The 27944-nt window shown below is 35.6% G+C and overlaps 1 protein-coding gene and 1 long non-coding RNA gene across 6 annotated transcripts in view; both read left to right on the top strand.

Moving 5' to 3' along the window:
• The window catches only part of LOC308193832 (uncharacterized protein), an 83252-nt gene extending 64128 nt beyond the window's left edge, over positions 1-19124 (top strand). For 2 of the 4 annotated variants that reach the window (XR_013949969.1, XR_013949970.1), the window contains exons 3-5: positions 15789-15880; positions 17406-17506; positions 19071-19124. The gene's annotated coding sequence lies outside the window, so the exon portion shown is untranslated. Of the gene's footprint in view, positions 1-14141; positions 15769-15788; positions 15881-17405; positions 17507-19070 lie in introns of those variants that run through there. The other 2 variants (XR_013949971.1, XR_013949972.1) reach the window with 2 other exon arrangements.
• Positions 19125-20702: 1578 nt separating this feature from the next.
• The window catches only part of LOC308193844, a 9224-nt gene continuing 1982 nt past the window's right edge, over positions 20703-27944 (top strand). Inside the window, exons 1-2 of one of the 2 annotated variants that reach the window (XR_013950001.1) lie at positions 20703-22563; positions 27716-27798. This is a non-coding gene — a long non-coding RNA (uncharacterized lncRNA). Of the gene's footprint in view, positions 22564-27715; positions 27811-27944 lie in introns of both variants that reach the window. The other variant, XR_013950002.1, reaches the window with a different exon arrangement.

Here is a 27944-nt window from a genome sequence, read left to right as displayed (position 1 = left end):
ATATTTTTTTTTAATTGAAAGAATTGCTGTGTATGTTGATTGTTTTTGACTTTAATACTGATTGATATATCTATGATGGACAACTGTTATTTCTGGTTTTCATTGACTTTGATAATGCTTGATGGCATCTTAGAAAGTAGTTCGGTCCTAGAGCTGTCTTAAGAGGTTGATCACATATCGATACATGCCTTGAAATAAGATTTATTTATCAGACAAAGCACTTTGCTTCACAAATAGAATCTGAATACTTTTGAATTCTGAATCTGAATTCTTTTTTTTTTCTTTTTCATGTAGAAAATAAACTTTCCAAATCTTAGTTATTTTTAGTGCTAATTCATTGCCACTTAGTATCACTAACTTTATAACAATATGGACATAACCACAAATATCAAGTGCTTGTTCTGCTTAGACAGTTTTCAAATTCTTACAGAATTTTTATAAGTATTTGCTGCGCAATCTGGTCTCAAATCCTGTAGGAAGGAAGGGAGGAAGGGAGGAATGGAGGAAGGGGGGAAGGAAGGAAGGGAGGGAGGGAGGGAGGGAGGGAGGAAGGAAGGAAGGAAGGAAGGAAGGAAGGAAGGAAGGAAGGAAGGAAGGAAGGAAGGAAGGAAGGAAGGAAGGAAAGAAGGAAGGATGGATCACGGGATGCGTGTTATTAGGCCCCATAGACTTTTACCTGTTCAGTTTCATGAGGTGGTCTCAAACCTGCTCTTTGTTTACAGTGGGAAGGACTTTGCTCCCCCAGCCCCTGCCTAGAGGTTCAGGGACTCAAAAGACGTGGTAAGCCTGACTATTACTGAAGATGGAGGCAAAGAACTTGCCAAGTACCTCAGCCTTATCCATGTCTGTTCTTACCAGTTCTCCCTTCTCATTTATCATAAGGGGTACACTTTCCTTGGCCTTTCTTTTCTGGTCAGTGTACCTATAGAATCCTTATTTTATAGAATTCTTGTTTTCCTTTGCAACACTTGCCAGGCTCAGTTCCTTGACTTTCCTGATCCGATCCCTACAGAACTGGATAGCATCTGTACTATTCTCAGGCCACATATTCCTGCTTCCACTGCCTGAGCATTTCTTTCTTACACCTCAGTTTGACCAGCAGGTCCTTGCTCAGTCATGCCAATTTCCTGTCTTTTCTGTTTGATTTCTTACACAAGGGGATGGAGAGCTCTTGTGCTCTGAGAAGAGTGTCCTTAAAGAGTCGCCAGCTCTGATAAGTTCCTCTGTCTGCAATCACAGTGCCCCAGGGGTTCTCATCCGTTATTTAAAAAGCTGGAATTTCACTCTTCAGAAGTTGAGGGTCCTGACTTTGCTCTTTGCCAGGCCCATATTCCTTGAGATCACAAACTCAACCAGGGTGTGGTCAATGCAGCCCAGACTGTCTCCCATCTTAGTTTCTTCAATGAGATCATCTGCATTGGTGAGTACCACATCCAGTAACACTTCTCCACTGGATAGTTTGTCTGATACCTGGACCAGGAAGTTATCCTCAATGCACTCCAGGAGTCTCCATTGCTCCAGACATCCGTGTGGTTGAAATCCCCCATCAGGAAGAGCCTTTGAGCACGATGATTCTTGTAGTTGAAGCAAGAAAGTCTTGTCAACATTCTCCTCTTTATCAGGCAGACTGTAGTGGACCCCAACTACAAGGTGTTCTTTATCGTTCTGGTTCCTAGTTTTTATACACAAGCTCCCAACTTGTTCATGACTGTTTCTCAAAGGCAGCTCTTCACAATCTATCCATTTCTTAACGTAGAGGGCAAAACCACTGCCCCTCCTTCCTTGCCTATCTCTTCTAAAGAGCTTGTAGCCCTTGAGTGCAGTGTTCCAGTTGTGTAATTGATCCCACCATATTTCCATGATAGCAATTAGGTCATAGTAACAGCATCGTGGTTTCCAATTCCTCCTGCTTGTTTCCCATGCTGCATGCATTGGTGTAGAGGAAATTCAGCTGGGCTACCAGCTGCATCAACTTTTTAGAGGAGTCCTCCTTAACTCCTCTGGGACAACACTCAGGTATTTCCCTGTGGCTTCCTAAAGTGTTCCCTGGTTCTCTTCTGTCACTCAGAACTACATTCTCTTTTCCCTCTGAATCTACTTTAAAGCTCTGCTAATAAGTCCAGCCAGCTTGCTGCCCAGAACGCTCTTGTCCCAGCCTGGTCAGATGCACCCTATCTGGTGTCAGCATGCCTGTTTTCTCTATGATCTCATGTCTGAGATCATAGAACCCAAAACCCTGAGCCTGGCACCAGGCACACAGCCAATCATTCACCTCATCTATTCATCTCCTTCTTCTTGAGTCCCAGTCTCCAACTGGGAGGACAGAGAAGCATACTACTTGTGCTTCTGATCGCTTCAACATCTTTCTGAGGGATATAAAAACCCTTCTGATATTTCAGAGTCTCCTCATTGCAGACTCATTTGACCCTATATGAAAGAGTAGAAACAGGTGGCAGTCCTCTGGCTTTACCAGGCTTACTAACCTCTTTGTAATATCACAAGTGCAGTCCCCTGGCAAGCAGCAAATCTCACTAGAGAAATTGTCCTGATGGCAAATAGGTGTTTCAGTGCCGCTCAGAAAGGAATCTCCAATTGCTAACACCCTTTGTGTTTTTTAGGTGGCACTAGTTCTAATACAGGTGCTTGGTTGGTCCAACTTTGTACGGTTTTCCTTTCCTGGGTCTTGACCATTATTCATACACTCCTTTTTCCAGCCCCAGAGTGTTGTATCCGTTGCATGGGGGCACTTCAGGAGCAAGGTGGAGACCCCTCCTTTTGCTCTGAGCAGAGACAATGGTCCAGACTCCCTTGTCTTGTGAGTCAGTCAAGTCCATCAGTTCAGTGTTGGAAGTTAGCTTACCTTTCCCTTGCAAGGACTTAAGGCAGGAATGTCACTCAGTCCATGTCAGCACACAATACCATACACCTCCCACATGGATTCCTCGATGCTACACTGCCTTGTGAACTCCTCTCACAACATGGCAACATGGTTGAAAAGTTTGTCCATCTGGGCACACTTGCACCCACAACACCTACTTCTGCCTTCAGACTTCCAGATTCTGGAGTTCCCTGCAACTGAGGGGCTGGGCAGCTCTTTTGGTCCTTGGGAGGTCTGTTTGTGTGTAGGCATTTGGGAGGTTGTGGCTCCTCTGTCTGGGTTTCAGTCTCAGTCCAGCAGTTGTGGCAGGTGGACTTTTTTTTTTTTTTTTTTTTTTTTCAGTAGAAGGATGCTTCTTATTGCTCCCAGAATAGGAGAAAGTTCCCTGCCTTCTGCCCTCCTGCATAAGCTGCTGCACAAACTGCCACACCACTCCCTGGCTGATGTGCCACACCTTATTTGCCCACCCTGGTTGCCATGCTCCTGGTTGCTGTGCTCCCCAGGGTCTGCCTTTGGAGTGTGTGGGTGACTGACACTGCTCCTGGCCCTGCCCAAGCTTCTTCAGCTGCTCTTGTGAGGGCTGATGGCTCCTGGTGGCTCTATCTGCTCCCCAGGGTTTCCTCAATGCAGGAAGCCACCTGCACACAATGACCTCCTGCAGAACACACCTGCACAGGGTCATCTCAGTGGGTGACTCCATGGTAATAATAATGATATTTACATGCAGAAATAACCAGTTCCTTCTTGTGGAAACAGAAATTTTGCAGATTTAAATTTCTGGACATGCCATGAAAACATGACTCTCTACAGTGTAGGTGTTGACACGAGCCAAACAAAAGTATGATAAAATGAATGTTTTGAATTTCAAAATAGATGTGTGCCAAGTGAAATGAATATTGGTGGGATTTACTGTTTTTGACGGCAAATCCTATTTTTCCCAGTAGTTATAAAGAGAAATGACAGCACTACTGAATGTGTACACACATGAACTGTGCTCATCAAAATATCTTCTTTATAGGATAACCGGAAAATTCATATGGTAGGGTATCTCAGGAGGTCTCTTATCCATCACACTGCTCAAAATAGAGTCAGCAACAAAGTCAGACCCGTTTGGTCGGGACTTGATTCAGTCTGTCTTGAAAATCCCCAAAGTGAGACTGCACAGTCTCAGGCAGTCTTTTCCAGCATCGACTATCCTCCTGGGGAAAAAGCTTTTACTTGGATCCTCTCTTGTTTCAGCTTACATCTGTTGTGTCTCATCCTCCTGCCATGAACCTTGGAAAGAGACTGGCTCTGTCTTCTCAATGGTCCTTCACTTCTCATGGGTGCTGGGGGTCTGCTGGTGGGTTCCCCAAAACCATCACTTTTCTAGGCTGAACAAGCCCTGCTCCCTCAGACTCTCCTCAGAGGACAAGTTCTCCAGCCTCTGGCCAGCTTAGTGACCCTCTACTGAAATTGCTAAAGTTCCTACTTTTTTTTTTTTTTCTTGAATTGGTCTCATGATCAGCTTCCTGTCTACTAGCACCTCCTGTTACTCAGAGACAACTTCTAAGAATTAAAAGGAAATGTGGTACTTTTGGCCTGTGTGGGGATGCCTGCACAGCCCACACTTTGTGAATGGCTGGATAGCAATACCTGGGAAGACAAAAATGAAAGTGTGAATTACAAGAGTGTGTATCAACTACAAAAAACTGCCTGCAGAACATTTGCTTAAAATGATTGTGTTGGTCAGATTAAATAGTAATCAGGAATTAGAGATAGACTTTTGAAACAAAGAAGTCAGCCGGAAAACAAGAATAAAAGAAACAGAAAAATTAGTAACAGCAAAATTCTTCAGTGGAAACAGCAGTAGTCAAAATTTCTTTTGACAGTGCCAAAGGCTGAATGCTGGCATCATAACTTCTTTCCTGGCCAGAAAGAGTAGCTTTCCCATTGGACTGTGTGAATAACTTGCATCCATAACATCCCTGAGTAGAAACCCACCGGAGTTTGTTTTATCTAAAAATCCCTTGACAATTCTTTTCAGTGACTTGTGAGTGACTGAATTCCTGAGCAGCTGAAGATTTACTCTTCCTTTAGGAAAGTGACAATTGTTGAAAACACAAACAGTTTATTTAAGAAACAAAAATAGAGAGAAAAAAAAAAAAAGCTTAAAAAAAAATCAAGTCTTACTCATTATTCATGTAGAATCTTGACAGGTTCTGGATACAAATTAATTTTTTGGTCCTGTGCAAGCAGCTGCTCTTAGAAAAGTGTATTAATTTTTGGAAAAAAATAATCTAAGACTGTAATTCTTATCTCAGGAAAAAAAAAAATCAAAATGGTCCTTGAGGCATCTCTGTGACACTGCATTGTGATGTCAGAAGTGTTTTGGTTTTCGTTTTTTGTTTTGTTTTTTATATGTGTGTGTGTGTGTATTCTGAGATCTCCTTAGTCTTATCAGGATATCTGAACCAGATAAAACCTGCCTCAAAGTAAAATTTCATATGGCTGCATATTGGATAGTCAGCACTAGAAACATTGCCACTCTTATCAGATTCTGTGGGAATCATTCTTGATCGAGTAACACAGAATTACTCAGAGTCTTGTTATATATCATGTGGTTGCAGTATCACAGTACTTACACCTCCATATTAGAGCATTTGGTCTATTCCAACTTCCAGGCTTCCACTGACTCCAGCAGGTGATTTTTCAGGTCACCAAACACACACACATTCAAGTGAGTTTATAATTTATGTGCTATATAGATGGTACTTTTGCTTCTCAAAAAGTCTCGTTAAAGTCAAAATTATTCTGTCTCCTGCAGTTACTCTTCACTAAAACAATAGTCAGAGGATGTCACTGTACTAGGTCTGGCTAGGATGGAGTGAACTTTCCCCACAGCAGCCCATACAGTGCTGTGCTCTGCGCTTGTAGCTAGAACAGCATCAGTATCACACCAGTGTTGTGTCTATTGCTGAGAGGTGCTGGCATAGCACCAAGACTCCTTACAAACCCCCAAGAGCCAGTAGGGAGGAGGACATCACCAGGGAAGCTGACCTAAACTGATCAAAGGGATATTCCACACCATATGACAATAAAATCTGGGAAAGGGGAAGGAGAAAGGGTGAAGACATCTGTCCTCCTGAACAACCACTTCCTGTATTTAGGCCCTGCTTCCCAGGACTTGGCCAAAAATTTCTTGTTGATAGGAAGTAGAGAATAATTTTTTTTTTTTCCATCTTTGCTTCAGTACAGATTTTGCGTGCTTTTTCCCGTCTTTCTTTTCCCTTTAATTAAGCTATCCTTATCTCAACTCATGAGCTCTTTTCTTTCCAGCATACTTTCTTCTCCCCATCTCCTTTTGAGGAGAGGGATTGAGAGGGCAGTTGTAGTGGAGTTAACTGCCCAGCAAGGTAAAACCACCACAACTACTCAAGAGGATGCCCAGAGGAATGGATGCAAAATATTGCTATGATTTAAAAACATTCTGTTACAAGGTCTGGGCAATCACTATTTTGTTAGGTTAATATGAAAGCTTGTGCATAGACTGATCAAAGTTCTTTAGAGATTACATACGGAGGCTGATGGTGTCATAAAGATAAGGAATAAGGAGATGTTTTGTTGTATATGTTTACAAGATTCTGAAAACATTAAGAACACTGAAAATGATAGATGTCTGAAGAAAAAAGAAAAAAGATAGATATGGGATAGCTGCTTCTTACTGAAAATACTCAAATGTCTGTATACATAATGTATTTGGTATCTAAACTGATTTCCTTTGGTAAGATCTAACAGATCTTAATTTTCTGTTATTTTATTTATTTATTTTTACTTTACTTTTATAAAGAAATAACTGTAAAGTCTGGTTTTTTGGAGGAAACAAGATATGTTGATTGTATTTGATTTTCCATTCTTTTTTTACCTGATAGTTTATATGATGAGAACACAATAAAAAGAAAAGGTCAGAGACGATACCATAAAAAGGCCTAGAGGAAACAACAGAGGCTATGAAAACAGTAGGCAATGATTTTACTTTCACTAATGAGTATATGATGAAATACAATAAGAAGAACAAACAAAAAATCAATGAACAGCCAAAAAAAGATAAAATAAACAACAAAACAAAGAACACATGGGAAAACAAATTAAAAAAAAAAAAAAAAAGACAAAAAAAAAACACAAAAACAATGCCAAGGACTGAGAGGCCTACAAAAAGTTTAAATCAATCCAAGAAGTTAACTTAATATAATGTCTTCATAATATTAACTTTATTCTATCTGCTTTTCTACAAGTGTCTCTTCCTTCACAGGAGTCATAAAAGGTAGCTCGTGAAATAAGTTACAGAAAAAATGAAATGCATAATGTATCTCACAGATGGAGAAATAAATGCATTCTATTAGAGCAATTAGAGCAAAAGTTTCTCTTGCTGAAGCATGAGGAGCTTTACATTCTTTGTAATCAAGATGTCAACTTCTGACTCCTATGTTAATAGTGACAATCATCCCTCCAGTGAATTCAAAGGTAATTCATTGTTTAAACTAAATCAAGATTTGGCCATAAATGTAGTTTCTAACAGTTTGACTTCATCATAGGAACATTTTGTGCTATCCATTGTTGGATATCTGAAACTATATGCTCTCATACTTGGATAGCTTTGTTGCAACAAATTGTCATGTGCAATGATTGTTCAGTGACGGTACAGCTTCTGTCTGTCATATGTTTTGAGGAACAGACCATAGTCACTGTCTGTAATCTGCTAGGACAAATTTGACATCATGTCATTCAAACTTTCACAAGTGAAATGCAGTATTTCTCTTTTACAAAGTGGATACAAAGTATACTTTCCACAAACAAATGCATATATCAATTTGTAGCTATTGTTTTGATAATTATTTCCTGAATAATCAACGAACGCTGAGGTAAAACTACAAAAAGAGAATAAGCATATTATGCCATTTCAATAAGCATATTGTGCCATTTCCTCATAAAACTCTTTCACTCTCCAGTGGTTAGCAGTTCAGTGATTTCTTAAGCCACTGACATTATTTTTTATTTAAAAGTCTTCGATGAATTTAGCACTTTGAAAGGTTTAGAATGCAAAGTATGGAGATTAAGCTTTTGGAAAAGAAGGCTGAAATAAAGACTACATATTTTGTCTTGTTATGGTCAGTACTCTGAAAGTAGTGTCAATGATTAAAATTATCTTAGACCGAATTTATCCTCTTAACAACCTAAAACACTGTATCTTAAATAGCTGAATTGTTTGCCTTGCAGGCGGAAACATACTGTATAACTTGTTCTGTCTTGACAATATTCAGACAAGAAACTTAAACAATTGACATTTCAGTTAAAATGTAGGCATGCTCATGTGAAACATTAATTTTATTAATTTTAATAGTAAAATTGTTTTTGTTGGCTTATGGAAACTGAGAACATTGTTCAAGGTAAAGATGGTGAGATTTTAACATTGTGTGAACACCTCTTCACTCCAGTCCACATCTTTCACATTTTTACTTTGGCTGTGTTTCCAACTATATCCTGCCAGTCAAGAGCAGGACACAAGTCCATGAAAGTTTTGAAGAACCTAATACAATACTTTAACCACTGTAACCATTATAGAGATGTTATGATCAGATGACATTTTCCAAAAACAGGGAAACTGGTTAACCCCAGCAGAATCAATGGAGGTTTTGACATTGTTCCTAAATATGTTTTTGTCTTACAAGATCTTTGTGAACTACACCTTAGGAGTAATCTGAATAATCAAATAAGTAATGGTTGCTTGCTAAAAACTCTTTTTTTTTTTGTTTTCCTTCTGTCTTCATAAAGCCATGTCAGTGGAATTTAATACCAACCTCAAATTTAATTGCTTGAATTCTGAATCACTTATGCATTTTTTTCATTGAGTGTCTTTAATTATTCTAAGCCCTTAAAGCTAGCTAGATTATCCCATTTTATCTTTTATTAGAAAAACAAATATAATTTTCATTAGTGTTCTATTTTATAGTATTTCATAATTTGTATGGAAAAAAAAATTAACTGGACAAAAAAATCTTGAGCTTGTAAAATTTCCATACACTGTTACACTCAAAATCTCTATTGGAGCATAATGAAACACACATTACATAGGAAGCCAATGATTTGTTATTATATCTTATCTTTTTTTTTTTTATCTTTTTTTTTTTTTTTAACAGTCAAATCAAAACTGAGAAAATTTACCTATTATTAGAATCATATAATATCCTGAGTTGGAAGGGACCTACAAGGATTGTCGAGTCCAACTCCTGGGTCCGAACAGGACAATCCAAAAATCAGACCATTCGTCTGAGAGCATTTTCCAAATGCTTCTTAAATTCCAGGAGGCTTGGAGCAGTGACCACTTCCGTGGGGAGGCCATTCCAATGCCCAACCACCCACTCAGTGAGGAACCTGTTCCTGAATATCCAGCTTGAACCTCCCTGTCACACCTTCATGCCATTCCCTTGGGTCCTGTCACTGTCCGCAGGGAGCAGAGCTCAGTGCCTGCCCCTCCACTCCTCCTTATGAGGAAGCTGTAGGCCACCATGAGGCCTCCCCTCAGTCTCCTAAAGCGTAGTCAAGTTACAGTAACACTAGTATTGTCCAAACTACCTAATTGTGGTGGTTTTACTCTGGTGGACAGCTGAGCACCATCTCAGCTGCTCTCTCACTCCCCCTCCTCAAAGGGAAAGGGGGAGAAAATACAATGCAAAGGGCTCAAGGGTTGAGATAAGGATGGGGAGATCACTCAACAATTATCGTCACGGGCAAAACAAACTCAGAGTAAGGAGATAGTAAGATTTATTGTCTATTACTAACAGGCTAGAGAAGTGAGAAACAAAGGAAAGAAACCAAAAATGCCTTCCCCCCATCTACCCTCTTCCACCTCCTCGCCCGCCCCCCACCCCCCAAGCGGCGCAGGGGAACGGGGGAATGGGGGTTGTGGTCAATCTATAGCACTTCGTCTCTGCTGCTCCTTCTCGGTCACTCTCCTCCCCTGTGCTGTGGGGTCCCTCCCACGGGATGCAGTCGTTCCTGAACTGATCCTGGGTGGGCTTCCCACAGGGAGCAGCTCTTCAAGAACTGCTCCAGATATGGGTCCGTACCATGGGGTCCAGCCATCAGGAGCAAACTGCTCCAGCCTGGATCCCCCATGGGCAGCAGCTCCTGCCAGGTCACCTGCTCCTGCGTGGTCTCCTCTCCATAGGCTACAGGTCCAGCCCAGAATCTGCTCTGGCAGGGGTCTTCCACAGGCTGCAGCCTCCGTCAGTGCAGGACCACCTACTCCACTGTGGTCTCCTCCACGGGCTGCAGCGTGGAACCCTGCTCCATGGTGGTACACCATGGGCTGCAGGGGGACAGCCTGCTTCACCATGATCCTCACCACAGGCCACAGGGGAACTTCTGCTCGAGTGCCTGGAGCACCTCTCCCCCTCCTTCTTCACTGATTTTGGTGCCTGCAAGGCTGCTTCTCACTCCTCTCTCTCTCCCAGCTGCTGTGTAGCAGCAGGGTTTTTTTGTTTGTTTGTTTTTCCCTTTCTTAAATATGCTCTCACAGAGGAGCAAACAACATCTCTTATTGGCTTGGCTCTGGCCAGCAGCAGGGCCCTTATCTAACATAGGGCAGCTTCTAGATTCTTCTCACAGAAGCCACCCCTATGGCCCCCTGCTACCAAAACCTTGCCACGTAAACCCACTACACCAATTAATAAAGGAAAACCCTTTTATAATACAGTTAAAGGTCATATACAAACATTTTTAGTATCTATCCCTTTCTTCTGGTGTTCTGCTCTCCTTTCCAAAGTCCTTCTGGGTCCTTCAGTCTTCAGAGAAGGAGTGGAGAAAAGTTTTTCTGATGAGTCACCAGCATCCTTCACCAAGAGTATAAAATTCATAATTAGAAAATCTTTTCCTTCAGTCTTGATTTTGCTTGGGGTTGGTTTTATACATCTTCCAATGTGTAAAAAGCTTCTTTATCACTGCTTCACAAGTTGCTCAAAAGTTGCACAATAACCTCCCCAGTTTCAGTTGACAGAAAAGGGATTCGTTGCACTGTAACCTCCTCCTTTGGTCAGACTTTTGCCTCAGAAGAGATTCAGAGAACTTTGTATGAAGCAAGTGAGGCAGATGAGCTAAAACAGCCCTGACTGGCCCAGCCCATCTTCCTGGACCTCCCCCCACTCTGCCCACAGCCCAGGTCCCTATTTTAGTCGTCCAGGCTGTCAGCCCTGGCTAGGGTGATGGGACACAGTGAGGCCCTGCCCAGCCATCCCAGGGGAAGCCCCCACTGCTCCCAGCACCCAGCTCTGAGGGAGCCACCATTTCACACTGTGCCCCAGTGCTGGCTGACCATGAGGAAACAAAGCTAAAACTATATATAAAAAGTATAAAGTATAAAGCCTGTGTTCTTTTACCAGTAATGACAGAAGCTAAGCTGTATTTGCTGGGCTGCTGTACATGGTATCCGAGTCAGTTTAATTAAACTGTGAAGCAGAATTTGCTGATTCACTCAGTCTTCACTGAGGTGAACAAAGAATATGCCTCTAGGGTGACTTAGTCATCATTCAGTTTCTACAATAGCAATAATCCAGTTCCAGTTATAGGAAGAGACAGTTCTTGGGGTTCTACAAAACACTTTATAATATATTAATCTATTGTCCTTTGTTATGTCCTTTCACTCTGAAATACCCAGAAAATAATGCACATTAAAAAGTAGTACTGTCAAGCTCACAGTGGGTAGTGCAGATAATGATTAACTTGTCTTTCCACCTACAACTTGGGGATTCATCATTGTAGCATATTTCATAACACAGTTCAAAAGTTGTTTCATCAATAAAATACATTAAGGCCATTTTCTTACACTGTCAAAATACTTTTTGAAATGTCAAGTCTTTTTGCTAGGGAAGGTGATACAAGCTGATTGGAAGCTTTTAATATTGAGAGACCTACTTGTGCTAGAATTTGTGCATGTTTACCCCTTCTGTACTGTGCTATACACTCAGTTACAGATCAAAAAAACAAAAACCAAACAAACAAAAAAACAGTAGGAACAAGCACTATGAGGATTGATATAAAAAGCTTCCAAAATTTTAAAATATTTTATGTGATTGTTTAATAAAAATATAATAAATACAATAAATAAATAAACAGATAAATAAATAAAAGATTGGTACATTTTGCAAATCACTTTGCAAACAACATCCAGAGATAATGACTAAAGGGTTTTTAACTGATGTAACTTTTCGTAAATAACCAGCAACTTGGATAATAGCAGGATAAGTAATGACAATTTGATCACTTCTGTCACTTCCATCACAGGACAAAATCACTGTCAAACATAAATTGCAGTTATGGAGATACAGTTTATTCTCTAAAAACAAAACAAGCACACTCAATATCCAGTGATAACATTAAAAGTAAATTAATGAAAATGAAGGAAGATCTTCAGATAAAGGCAACTAATTTATTACCTCATGCACTGATTTCAAAGAAACTTCAAGAAAATGGGAATAATGACATTATCTAAGAAATTGCCATAGCTTTTTAAAAGCTTTTTTTTTTTTTTTTTTTTTTTTAAAGTGGCACAATGTTTAGGGAGGGGAATCAGTAGGTCAGATTGATGGTCAAACTTGAAGGTACACTTTGCTGTAAGAAGCAGTTAACATAGACTTGATAAAGATGGTCATAATGGCTATTTATTCTGTCTTTTTTCTTCTCTGATAAATGAACATGTAGGAGAATTAATAACATGCCAAAAGTAGAGATTTTTGTTCTTAGAAATGAAAATCTGAGATCATGTAGAATCCAGATTTTGAGTTGCCTGAATAAAATGAGAGGAGCCAAATAATTAAACAGTATAGATCAGCAGCCAATTATAGTATTACCCTGGAATATTTAATTTATGTAGTGAAATTTGTAGAAAATATTATTTAATTTTCAGGTATAAAGAAAAGTGCTCAAACTAGGGCTGATACAGATTCTAAGGTTGTGATACTAAAGATCTCAACCTGACTTCTCATTTAAAGCTTGAATTCCAGACGTATTAAGATATTATCATAACCTGTCTTAGAGACATCAAGGTACTTCTCAACATTTCATTCCCAAATCTCCTACCTCTGGAGAAGATGCTTTAACTACTAATCTTACAGGAAAGAAAAGCAGGTGAAATAACTTTGGTAAGAGGAACCTTTTTTTTTTTTTTTTTTTTCTATAAGCAACTGAGAATCCTATTCCTACTGTCACAATGCATCTTGCATAATTTTCTCTACAATGATACAAATTCAATTTATTATAGTAGACTGCTGTCAATCCCATGCCCTTGCATTCCACAAATATACCCCTGTAGCCCCATAATATAGTTCTGGAATTGCTAGTAAGAAACTACAGGCTTTGCACTGAGTTTGAAAGGCCTCAGGATGGACACATGTCAGTTTTGCTTAATCTGAGTATCTTCTGACATGCTGGAGCTTTTGTTGCCACTTGGTTAACCTGTAACAGCAATTTTCCTAATGATCAGGTGGTTATGGTTATTTTTTCACTTTTTACTTTTGCCTACTTTTGGTACAATCATCTGTTTTTATATAGTTAGTAGAAACCAGTAATTGTTTTGTGCAGAATAAGATAATTTTGACTTATGTAAGGGGAATGCAGCTGTGGTATGAAAGTGGAAACACAGGATGCAGCATGCAGGACTACAAACATGAGAAGTTAAGAGGTGGGTCCCAAGCTGAAAACAGGGACCCCATGGTTAGCAACAACTCCCCAGTGATCAGTTACAGAAACTGAGACCTGGAGCTGGACAAAAATGTTTTATGTTTAACACAAAAAGTAAAGTAATGCTAATGTCATGCTTTGAATCCTAAATGACTGATGTGCTTCTCTACAGTACTTAGTACTGAATTCAAGCAATGTCTCTATTACTGAGTAAAACAAGACAGGAAACATTCGGTGGTTCTGAGGCCAAGCAGAGCTACCTGGATCACAGTCATACAACTAAGCTTTCTTTTAATTCAAGACTGCCACACTCAAACTACCTACTGGATGTGGTATAAGTCATATATAGGCCCTGTACTTTCACTAGGATTTTCTGGGAAAATGCTAGCTGACACAAGGGAAAACATTGAAAGGAAGTGTCAATTAAGTTAATTTTGCAGAATAGATACTTACAGAACAATGCTTGAGCTTATACTTTAACACTGTTTAATTTATAGTGTCGAAATAGCTCTTTCAACACATTGCTCTTTCAATACTTATTCTTGCCCAGTTCTAAGTAGCTGCCTTAGATGCACAGAGGCTGAGATCACATTCCAAGAAAAGAAACTTTCCTTTGACACTGGTTTCCCACTAAAAGCAGGTATTTTGGTCTTAAACAGTTTATTGGCTTTCTATGTTATTTCTAGTTTTTTTTTTCTTTTTTTTTTTTCTTTCCGCTTTTAAATTTAAATAAGGTCTGAGTTAGTTTTTTTTTTAACATCCTTCAAAATAAGTCCTTGGTGATTCTGAAGTGTCTGGATAATTTAATATTCACCTATTTCTTGCTTTGGTTTTATAAATTCTTCATGTGAAACTCACATACATAAAATAGTATTTTGTTAAGAACTGGGTTCAAGTGCTTTTACCATGGTTCTACTCCTGCTCTACTTCCATGGTTCTACTTCCATCATTTGTTGTACAGAGAACAATTATTGTACAACCACAAAATATGGAGCAAGAAAATATTCGTATGTAGGAAGTGTCAAGATCTTTTCTAATTGCTTTTAAAAGCATAAATATATTACATATTTAATTATAAAATTAATTTTAATATTTTGGGGCCATTGAATTGAAGTTGTAAGTGAGAAAATGTAGAGTAAGAAATTCTAATACAGGGACTGACACTCTAATAAAGATTTGGACCTGATGGGAGTCATCATCTATACAACCATTCCATTTTTTCTGCACTGAGTTGCTATAAATCTGGTTTTGTCAGCTAGACAAGAAGACACTTTTTAGTGCCACATAATCATTATTGTGTTTTCTGTTCCACTTGTCTCTTCAAATGGAAATTGCTATTAAGGAGTTTCCACAATATGATGAACATAGGAAGAAATTAATATCCGCAGTTGAGTATTCCCTAAGCAGATCATGATAATGTATTTTTTCCCAGTGTTCCTTACAAACTATTTTCCTGCAAGATATTTTTTTTTATCTTTTTAGCTTTTTTTTTTTTTCTCAAATCTTCTCTCAGAAATTCTCTAGAGGTTTGATCCTATAACCATCTGAAACAGACATTGGTAGTTAAGAAGCATACATCGTCTCATCAAAGTACAGTTGGGTATTCCCACATATTTATGATAAATACATAGGATTGAAACAGACAGAGAATGTCAAGAAACACTGTTGCACTCTAGAAGATACACAAAATGGTAAGGAATAAGCTAAAAAATTCCTTATTACATGAATGCTGAGTTTTATAATCTCAGCTTTACATAGGCTCCTGGTGTATCATAGGCAGTTTCCAGAAAGTATTACGTATTTTTTCCACAGCAATGATATTTCACTAGTGATGCTTTAGTCTCTTTATTCTATCAATGTGCATTTGCTTTTATAATCAACAGGTATTACAAAACATCCAAGAAGGAACAGTAATGAAGAAACATTTATTTTAAAAACTCTAAGGAAAACTTCTCTAGGGAGTTCCACTGACATTCTTACCTCCAACCATAAATGATTTTTGAAACTGTATAACCCAGAACCATGCTATATTTCAAAAAATGAAAAGTTTATAAAATATCAGAAATGGATTTTTATGAAAATTAAGCATGGGGAAAAATAACGTGTTCATTATTTATTTGTTGTTATTTGTTCATTTTTATTTATTGTTATTTATGTTGAATAAAAGAGCCATTATTATTTCTCTCTGGTATTACAGGAAGACTATTTTCTTTCATAGAATGAGATGAAAATACCTAAGAAAAAGCTCCAAATCTCATGAAGTTTTATGTACAAGAGACGCAGACACAAGTATGTATATCATAAACTGCTTCAATGCCTTATAATTTTGAAATAACTTAGGCTGCCCTAAAGCAAGCCATAGACCTTAATAAAGAATAAGTCTTTATGACTGTTTCAGTTGATTGCTTTTGAGCAGAGGAAAATGAGAAATCATTATGTGCACCAGTAGAAGCCTTCTTTTAAGTGGCAGTTCAGTTTAATTCATGGCACCTTATTCATGACAGCGATGACAAATAAAGAAACTGAGGATGGATTCCTAGGGATAATTAACCAGTGTTGATCTTGTGAAAGTTGTCTTTTCAATGAAACACCGATTGCATTGTTCATAACAAAACTACCTCAGCATGACAGAACTAATTAGTGACCATCTGAACTTACTTAGCCAAATGAAAAAAAAGCAATTAAAAATGCCTTCATCACTGAATCTACCACTGAACAGCTGGTTATATTGATAAGTAATACAGCAAGTTAAATCTACTTTGGAACACAATAGAACTTAATCTGCTTGCTAAGTAGTAATTAGAAAGCAATAAGAGAATATGACATTGCTGTTGAGAAACGGTTATTATGACGCAAACAACTTTCAAAACACAGTCTGATCCCACTGCCTCCCCCCCCAGTTAAACCATTTTTGAATTATTAAAAAAAAAAATCTTTTTTTTTTGTTTTTAATAATGAAAAGTGGGTGAAAATCTTAACTTCTCATGAAGCCTCTAGAAGGATTTCACTGGTTCTGTGATTTGAAGAGTTTTACAGAGTAGAGCATGCATGGTAAAATATATCTTGCTTACATTTTGTGGTAAGGATGACCACTGAAATAGACTGGAGCAAGGACTGCAGAAGTTATTCCAGTGAATTAGTCACATCATTACTTATCTTAAAATCATAGAATTATAGAACCATAAAATATCCTGAGTTGGAAGGGACCCACAAGGATCATTGAGTCCAACTCTTGACTCCACACAGGACTACCCAAAAATTAAACCATATGTCTGAGAACATTGTTCAAACACTTCCTGAACTCCAGCAGGCTTGGTGCTGTGACCAATTCCCTGGGGAGGTTGTTCCAGTGCCTGACCACCCTCTCAGTGAAGAACCTTTTCTTAACACCGAGCCTGACCCTCCCCTGTCACAGCTCCATGCTGTTCCCTCTGGTCCTTATGGACTGTTTTCAAAAAGAAATCAGAAAGAAAAACAATAGTGAATCCTCTCTTAATATTTTGAAAAGGATTAAACAAATACAGAAAAAGAGAAAAAAAATAGTTCAGTAATAATGTTTTATTTCAATTTTCTTGTTGCTAAATTATATTGTAAAAAGACAAGCAAAATAAAACTTTAACAAAAGTTAATATCAGAAGTGTATAATACACTGTATGTTTATGATAAGCTTTCACTGAGCATGGGAGAAGTGTGTATCTTAAATAAAAAATAATGTTGTAATGACTTTGTCTGAAATTTGGAAAAACAAACAGCATAAATTGTTGTCAATCGTTGATTTTAAGATGGCATATAACATGTACTTTATTTTTTCTAGATATTCCAATTGCTGGCACATCCTCAAACATAACAGCTATGATAATCCTTCTCTCCAGCAGGCCAAGATTATTTTACTCCATCTTTTCTTGTGAATGAAATGTAAGTAATTCTGTCTTATTAAGAGAGACAATGATTTGTACCCAGAGCCCTATTTGAAAGATATTCATCAAAAAGATGCTAAAAAGTACCATGCAATATTTGAATATATTCTAAGATACCACATTTCCTAAGTTTTCCTGCACGTTTTTGTTTGCAGATCTAAGCACACAAGTCAGGAAAACACTAACCATTCATTTTAGTCAGTCTCTAGTCAAAGAAGAGTTTAATGTTAAACACATGCCTAAATGCTACCCAGAATGTTTCTTTCCAGTGTACTCAATAGTATGTATTCAATACTCACTGCAGGGGGTTGTGCTAAAATTTAGTTATGGATAAAGTTGCCTATAACTTTTTGTCATGTTTCAGAGAAGTACTCCGTATTCCACATCTATATTTATCTACTTCCTTTATGATGTCCCCTCACTAGTCCAAGACTGTTGCCTGATTCTCACCAATTACTAACCTTAGGAAGCACAGTAATTTCCGAGAGGTATCATGATGTTGTAGTTTAACCTCAGCAGCCAGCTAAGCACCACACAGCCACTCTCTCACTCTCCCCAGGTGGAATGGGAGAGAGAAATAGAAAGGTAAAAGTGCAAGAATGCATGTGTTGAGGTAAAAACAGTTTACTAGCTAAAGCAAAAGCAGAACAAACAAGCAAAGCAAAACAGAGAACTCAGCATTACATTCTTATGAGCCGTTCTTTCTGCTCTTTATCCTCTGTACAAATATATCTCGTCATCCTCCTCAGCATTTCTAATGTTTATTTTATCCACTGCAATTTATTTATTTATTTATTTATTTTGCTGTTGTGCAAAAAGAATGAAAGAATGAAGCTATATAGCCACTCTCTTTGTTTCTATCAACCCTCACAAAAGGTTAGGCTCAGCATAGCAGTCTCTCATGTTATCAGTCCAAGGCTGTGGTGTTTGGTATTGCAGGAGACAAGGCACCCATTATAGTTTAGTACAGGACAGCAGGACAATTATCTCAATTTACTAAAAAGTAATGGACTTTGACTCTCTCACTGACATTAGCCAGACACATCTAGAGCAGTAGGATGAAGTCCCTGGCAAGGGATAGGGAAAGGAGTAAGACAAGAAAGAAAATGTGAGCAACATTTGCCAAATGTGGGCAATAATCTGGATCCTAAGGACAAAAGACATACATAATTCTTATCACTATCAGGAATCCACTTTATTTGCAGAATCATATTAGCCAAAGGAGTCCTTCCAGGAATGGATTAATACATATATCAGCTATGTTACCCACATAACTGCAAATAAATAAATAAATAAATAAAAGCATAAACAAGGTTGAGATTAATAGCCTTTTCACATTCATGACATGCAAATACTGTATGGGTTAAAGTGTCCATCTGTAGAGATCTGCCACATAACTTTGGTGGAATTACTTTGTTTTCCTGAATGGTTCCTGCATATATTTAATTTATATGTTGCCTTTTGCTCTGGCATTGAGATATGCATATGTCCAATGATTCTTCCCCTCCTGAACTTGGTTTTGTTTCTGTTGATATTTTTCTACCTCCATTTATATTATGAAGCCGTTAGAAGACTTTCAGTAAGATTCATTTTATGTAGAGGACAATGAAGAATTGTACCAACAGTAATAATTTAATTTCATTTTTCAACTATTGTTGTCAGGTGAGTCCTTTCTTTAGAATTTTTCCAGCAAATTTAATCTGCAAGTAATTTGAAGGAAATAACTTTGTGCTGATTTTACTCTAACCGGATTGAGTTTATTTTAGCTTGAATAACTTAATTTGTTCATGATTTACATGTAAAACTGCACATTGCTTCATTTCATTGTGAAAAACAAACAAACAAAAAAGGCTATATTTGTCATATGAGCTTAAAAGGTTTTGTATTTATTCTCTTTTCTCTATTTAAATTATATTGAAATGAACAAATTATTTTTTCCCTATATGAAGAAAAACTTTCTGTTCTCTGCTCCACTTCAGTCTCATGGATTCAGTGGTAGGATATGTGTTTATTTAAACATGAAAATTACCAAATGGATAAAAGCGAGTATCTGCATTTTCCAAAGTTTTAGGCATTACATAAATATTGTCCAAAGTCATTATTTTTGAAAATTGAATTAAAGTGTTGGAAGTTCTTAACTAGAAGCCTTCTAACAATGCATACAAAAAAAAAAAAAAAAAGAAATAATTTCAGCCAAACTCAAATATTTCACATAAAGAAATTAAAAGTACTATTCTTAGTATTTATATATATTTTTGTATATATTTTTGTATATACTTTTCTGATGCCATGTCTCATTAAATTAATACTAGTAACAACAGGACATGACTGTTGTACATACTTCATCAGAATCTGCATTCATTTTAGTGGCTTCTATTTAATTTATCTTCCAAATGACAGAGGAAAAGAGCAACCTCTGATCTAAAAAGCTTCAAGTGTAATATAGAAGAATACAGTTGAGGGAAAAAAAGAAACAGCAATAATTACTAATATAAATATGTTATATGTTTATTTCCAGTTCTGTTTTTTAATTTTATAATTCTAGAAATATTAATATAATCTTTTATTTATCATAAAAGTTTAATGTGAAATAAAGTTACATTTTAAAAATATGTTTTTGTGTTGAAGTAGTGTTCTCTATTGGCTACTGCTTGAGATTTTTCATTTTTATTACTAAAAATTTGCAAGAATTTCTAGACTTTGGAATGGATAATATTTCTTTCAGTAAGAATCAGATGGTTAATGCAAACCTCCTTACACAATATGGGAAAAGGAACAGTATCAGATGACCTAGATAATCAATCTGATGCTATTTATAATGAATAAAAATTGAATAGTTTTTTTAAAAAATAAAAATCTTTTAACTTGAAACACAAGTGAAAAATATATTCAAAAGCTTTTCATGTGGTTTATTACTGATTCAGAAATTATAAAATGCAGAACAAATCATTGTGGTAACTCTACTACTTTCCCATAACCTGTTGTCTATGTCCAGACTTTTATCAAAATATAGGAAGACAAAAGGTATACACGATTAGAAATTAATTAGAAGGCCTACAGTAACAGATTTTTTTTGAGTAAAATATGTTACATTATATTCAATATTCAAAAGGTTTTGCTTTATTCCTGTGGAAGACATCAAAGATCCCCAAAAACATTGCATCAGAGAAATACAAGGAAGGTATAAAGAAAGCCAGAAAGTCTTAGGTTTTAATTTTTTCCCTTCTTTAATATTGGAAAAGCTGGATAATAGTATGATTTGAGTTTCAAATGTAAAACTTCATACAATTCTACATATTGAAATAAAAACAATCATATATATTTAATATACAAAATATATAATAAGTATATAAATATATAAATACATTATTCATATATAGGAGGGCTACAAAGATGGTGAATGGACTAGAGGGGAAGACGTATGAGGAGCGGCTGAGGTCACTTGGCCTGTTCAGCCTGGAAGACTGGAGGCTGAGGGGAGACCTCATCGCGGTCTACAGCTTCCTCACGAGGAGGAATGGAGGGGCAGGCACGGATCTATTCTCTTTAGTGACCAGTGATAGGACCCAAGGGAACAGAGTAAAGCCTAGACAGGGAAGGTTCAGGTTGGATATCAGGAAAAGGTTCTTCACCGAGAGGGTGGTCGTGCACTGGAACAGGCTCCCCAGGGAAGTAGTCATGGCACCAAATCTGTTGGAGTTTAAGAAGCGTTTGGACTATGCTCTTAGACATATGGTCTGAATTCTGGTTTTTTGGGTAGACCTGTGTGAAGCCAAGAGTTGGACTTGATGATCCTTGTGGGTCCCTTCCAACTTGGGAGATTCTCTGATTCTATGATTCTGTGATTCTATGACAGTGCTTAGCTAGTGTGAAATGAACAAGTTCTATTGAAGTCAGTGGTTTATATCAGAAAGTCATTGATATTAATTAGATAGGTTAAAAATATTTACAAATGAAACATATAAATAAAATAATAAACGCAGCAGCGTATATTACAATAAAATAAAGATGACAAAGACAGTGGGTATTTTTTTGTCTGTTTTGTTTTTTTTCTAATTTCTAATTTTTAAGGATTTAGGGAGGTAAAGAGGATTGTGACACAATATGGATAAAATGGAAAGAATTTTTGTGGAAATATCCATATCTGATATTTTTTCAGACAGTCCATCTCACCCTATATTTACTTGGTTTCCATCTCTTTAGAGCAATACAACTAGCTTGTTAACAGGCAAGATGCCATTTTAACAGATGGTTGAGAATGCAGAAAAGCAAAAGACCATGAATGAACATCATATGTTTGCTGAGAGCCTGAGACGGTGTTGGAAACACCCAAACATCTGCCTGTCCTAAGGTTATCAACCTATGGTTGAGGGGATGTGCCATCACTTATCTATTTCTCCAACAGACATCTATAAAAACTTTCTTTGTTATAATATAAATATTCAGGCCTCTTGGCTTTCATAGCAATAGCTCCTCAGAAATGATCAAGATATGATAATTGGTTATGGTTTAAAGAATTGACTGACCATCCATGGAACATTAGGAACTGTAATTCAAATGAAAATTCAAATTTACAATATTTACTTATATGATGAATTGCATTTTATCTCAGGAAAAAAAAAAAAAAAGATAAAATCTTAACCTTATATGTCTTTATCCTTAAGCCTCATTTACATTTCCTAATTATTAATCAAGATTTCTATTTACAGTCATGTGATGTTGTACTTCCTCCCGAACCACTGCTCAAGCAGAACATCCAGCATAAACAGACAACCATCAATGGCAGTCTTGTTGGATATTTCTGGTTGTGTGGTCATGATGGATGCATCCTGGGTATGGGGGAGACAGAAGACAAATAGCCAAAGGGCTAATTTGAGCAATACACACACGCACACACTGCTGTCCAAATTTGGAAGAAAGTTTAACTCAGGCCAAATTTGGAAGAAACTAATATTCATATGCAAATATAACCATAAGTCCGTGATCTTACACCATAAATAGTAAGCAGCCCAAGAGCCCTTTGAGATCTCCTGACACAACAAGACTTCAAAAAGGGTAAGAAGGAGGATCCTCGTAACCATAGACTGGTCAGCCTCATCTCCATCCCTAGTAAGGTGATGGAACAATTTTAGACATTTATAAACCTTACGTACATTTAGACATTTTTAAAAATGTGCCCAGGAAGTGTGTGATATGAAAAGACAAAGTAGACAATCCATAGGTGGGGGCTGGATCAGACTTGTTAAAACAGGAAATTGTGACATGAACATGTTTCAGGGTTAATAATTTTAATAATTTAGGATTTAGTCAATAAGTTTATATAAGTATTTTTTAAATTTCTTTTTATTTAGCTTATAAAAATCTGTATTATTGTATGTATTTTTTACTACCTTTCTAGAGGTAGTAAAAAAAAGTATAAAAAAATCAACTCTTTTGGAGGTTTTCCTTCCAGCATTTTTTGTTGGTGCTGCTGATGCTTTTTCATTTTATTTCTTTTTCATTTGCACCTTTTATTGGAATAGCATATCCCTTCTGAACACAGTTTTTGTTTCTGTCAAACTTCATTTCTTTTTTTTTTTTGCTGCCGTTATTATTGTTTTCTTTTTTTTTCCATTGCTAGATTTTTATCACATTTTCTCTCTCTTTTTTTTTTTTTTTTTACATCTGACTGTAGAGCTGCTACCAGTATTTTAAGTTGTTTCTAAAATAAATACTTTTTAATATTTAGATTTTAGTACAAGCTATTTTTCTCAGATATTTATAATAAAAAGGAAGAATACAAGTATTGACACAGGAATAAAAAGTTTAGAAGTAAAGTTCTCTAATTAGAATAATATATAAAAATATACCTACAGTATAAACTGACATTATTATATATTAAATTGGGATATCTAATATATAATCTTGAGCTGAAAAGTTTCACACTAACAACTTAAAAATGGAAATTAGGTCTATGAAATTTATTTTTTATTTTATTTTCTATTATATGAAAGCCCAACCTAATTGTTTATAGTATTCATTTTTTCATTTTTTCACATCCTAGTCTTCAGTCTCAGAGACATCTAAACATACACTGAACTGATTTTATTTTTTACAGATTGTATGAAGTGATTATATGTCTCTATAAAACATTGGTACTAGTTAGAAAGCTTTCTTAGAGAAAAGATATCATGTTACTTGCTATTTGTTTATTCATACAGTAGGGCTCTGGTGTTTTTTTCGTTTTCATTTGAAATGTCAAAAGTTACCCTTACTATATATTGTATCATACCAACAGTTGAAGGTGTAAAATAAAATCATGCCATGTGATTGTTGAATTAGGTTAACCGTACTGTGCTCTATATTCAATATCTGAAGTATTCATATCGAATAATATTTTTAATAAAAAATATATCAAATGAATCAAATAATATAGAGGATTTTTGTTTTAATGCATTATAATGTGCAATAAATTAACTTGGGCATTGAATTATTTCAGTAATGATGACATTTTGTCAAATGTTCCCCGCAGAGCTCATCTATTACTCAGATAGAAAAATCAAAAAATATTCTATAAAAAAAGAAAAGTAATTACAAATTAAATCTTTGCCTTATAATATTTCTTGGCTTGGTAAACAGAATAGAGCCAATAGCTCTAGGTTTTTATAGGTCACTGACTTAGAGTTTTCATAGTAGCTTATAGGCTCTAAGCCACAAAAAACTGTAAGCTCAAGATATTGTTGTATGCTTCCTCCAAGGAGTTCTGACCAACTCATTTTCTGTCTATTTAAAAATGCTTTCAGCTATAATAAATAAGAAGCTTTTCTCAGAGGTCAAATGACACAACATATGGGAATGGGGACAGATTCTTTCTGCAGGAAAATGATTATCTTTAAAGCTAATTATATTTAGAAAGGTGCAATAATGATTTTTTTTTTCATCAAACAAAATATTCTCTAACACCTTTGACTCCACCAAGATTTTTTATTATATATGTTAGTATCATCAAATAACAACAGAGACTGGGTCTTTCTCTAGTCAATATACAAAACAATATGCACAATAAAATGTTTTTCATTAGAAAATTTATTTCATTAAAGCATGCATTTTATGTTAATATTCTATTGATCCATACATTTATCCAGTTAGAATTTTGATTTCTTATCTAGTAATTGTCATTATAATTTTAAGAAATAACCCCCCTTACAAGTATTTCATTTAATGATATTTGTACAGATATCCACGTATTTAGTATTATGTTAAATGTATAAGACATATTGTTCTATCTAAACTAATATTGTTCTATCTAAACTATATAGACATATTGTCTATCTAAAGATATGACTTTTGATACATTTCTATGGCTTCTGCACAGACCATGTATTAAAAGATAATGAAATGGGTTGAAAATGTAATAACAGTAACAGACATTCTTAGTTACTTGATAGGGCCAAATTAAAAGCCACTCAAACCAAATTTAACCTTTTGTGAAACTATATATTATAACATTTATTGAACTACTAACGTTGAAAAATTATGTGGTATGTTCAATTTTCTTACAGTACAAACAAAAAGCTTTCTGACTATTAAATATCCTGATTCTTGCTTGTGCTCAGTCCATAATGTTACTCATTCAGAATACACCAGGTTTAATAGCAAATTGCAAAATGAATATAATAAACATAAAGAATACTGGATGTTTATATGAAATATATTATTGCTGTATACACAATAACTCATTACATTATACGTATTTGTATACCTGTGTGTTTCAAAGATACAACAGTCTTAGGATCAGTATTTTTTATGTCAATGAGTATATAAAATCATTATTTTTGTTAGAATTCAATCTAAAATGAATTTGGTTATGTGTGTTATTTTATAAGCCTAGAGAATAAAGATTTAGATAGAGAATCTTCATAGAACCAAAGAAAAAAGATGTTTTTTGAAATAACCAAGACCTAAAACCAAAGGCATTTTACAGAGCCAAAGGCAGTATTTTGAATGGCATCTTCAAATGCACAAGAACACAGGTGTAGCAGCCTTCACACAAGTGGGAAGGATTCCAGTTTAGCCAAATTACATATATAACGCAACAGCAGGAAGAGGTGGGGAGTTCCAGTTTGTGAAACACATACACATATCACTATGCTATATCACATATACTATATCACATATATATATGCTATATCACATTTACTATATAGTAAATGCAGTTATTTATTCATTTGAAGCACTTGCCTAATCAGAAATATATATATATTTTCCATGTCCTAAATCTCTCTCTTTTTTTTTATGCCCATCTTTTGAACAGTCTTTCACATAGTTAATATTTTTTTCTTCTTCATTTGCTTGTTTTCCCTCTCTAAACTGCCTCACTCAGAAAGATAATGAAGTGTGTGCCTAACTTTAAAAGGATGCATTTTTTATTTCAACAGAAGTAATATTGTACTTAAAGAGAGCTGTGAACATAAATAACTTATTGTGTTCTCAATATGTGCAAGTAACCTTCATGCACATGTTCAACAGAGAATACAAAACTCTTAATCCCAAACATAGTACTGCTCAGTTAAATTACAACTGACAGAACTGGATTGGAAACTTTAGAAATATAATATATTTTTTATTGCTAAAATTGTTTTGTTTTGTTTTAATTTGTAAGAAGCAACTTATATAGGAGAAAAAAAATAAAATCCAAATGAAATAAATAAATAAAAATGGATGACAAGAAATACATGATAAATCCATATTTCAGAAACTATATTTCCTTTCTTTTTCACGGTCAATGCCAATATCAAAGATAGAATGTTGTTGATGTTCTTGCTTTCTGCAGTTTGTTGGAATAACAAATGAATGGATTACAAATAGTGTCATGAAAATAAGTTTTACAAATAGGATTAAACAAAACAATTCTCTAGAACAATAACGTGGTTTTGAGAGATTGGTCGGGGGTTGGAATTAGGTGTTCCTTAAGATCCCTTCTAACCCAAACCATTCTGTGATTCTATGACTGAGTTGTATTAGACCAATGTGTCTTCTGCATTTATGCTAAAAAATGTGTACTTTCTGCTTCTGTAGTAAATAAAGAATATGTTCATGAGAAATTGTTGCAAGTGAACAGATGTATAAAGATATCCCCTCAGCTCATCTCTTCAGCTCACCTCTCATCTCATTTGCATAAATGTTGAAATCCTCAGCCTTGACCAGTCAAATTTAACTGATAAGATACATTTCTTTTATCTAAACTAATGTCAGCTAATTAGTTATTCCAAATGGAAAAAAAAAAAAAAAAAGCTATATCATTCAAAATACCAAACCAAATGTCTTACACACTGAAAGATTCTTATATATGCTTATGTTATATAAGATTTTCTAATTTGTACACAATCTTATTCTACTATGTTGTTCAAGTAGAATTACATGTTCTTTCACAATTTCACAACTAGCTTCAGTGAATAGTTACTATTCAAGATAACCAAGTCTTCAGATTCTGTTTTTGACATTGATGATTATACTAATATATTACACTTCAGTCAAATCTTATTCAGGTACTTAATATGTCGCAGGAAAATAAAAAGAAAATAACAAAAAACTTTTCTTTGTGCTCTAGAAAGGGAGCATGTCATTACAAAATTTGTAGAGATTCCTAAAAAACTACTTTTAAAGGAATTTTTTCCTTCATCTCCATCCGTTAAACATTCACAATATAAGCTGCTTAATCATTATTTAAATTTTCCAAATTATTTTTACAGTACTGAATAACCATAAGATACCTGAAAAAATGGAAGGTGAAAAAAACAGTAAATCAAGGACTGCTTATGTGTTGCATTTATTTGTATTCATCCTTTCTGAATATATTAGAGTGGGCATAGCTTCACAAAAGATGTCAAATACTCCCAGCATATCAATGTTATATTCTGTAATATAATGTTTTATTATATAAATACTACCTACCATGTTTTCCAAACAGTTATTTACTTAAAATTTACACAAAAGCTTTTTGTTAACTTTGTCCTTATGGTTTTAGTATTTCCCCTTCCACCTTATTTATTTATTTATTTTTATTGCCTAAGATTATGTAAATATGCCTATCATAAAATATGTAGATTCTTTGTGTATTTTTGATTGGTCAAGTTAAAATACAGCTAAAGCAAATAACAAGAGGTAATAATAATAATAATAATAATAATAATAATAATAATAATTTTAATCTTGTGTTTCTCCTCAGATATGGAATTCATCCACTTTTCCAGTCTGAACATAAGTATATCAGACTTCAATTCCCATATCATGTCACATGATTCCTCACCGGTAATACCAATGGTAGATTTTTGTTCCTTTTATCTATTATTTATCTGGATTTACAATAATCAATGCTAGTATAGAATCTGGCTTCACATTTTTTCTCCCGTGGAAGAAACATGTATTCCTTTTTGTTTTGTTTGTTTATTTAGGCA

Source organism: Anser brachyrhynchus (genome assembly GCF_964034855.1).
Source record: "Anser brachyrhynchus genome assembly, chromosome: 4".
NCBI classification, from domain to species: Eukaryota; Metazoa; Chordata; class Aves; order Anseriformes; family Anatidae; genus Anser; species Anser brachyrhynchus.
This window is presented reverse-complemented; position numbering and strand designations above follow the sequence as displayed.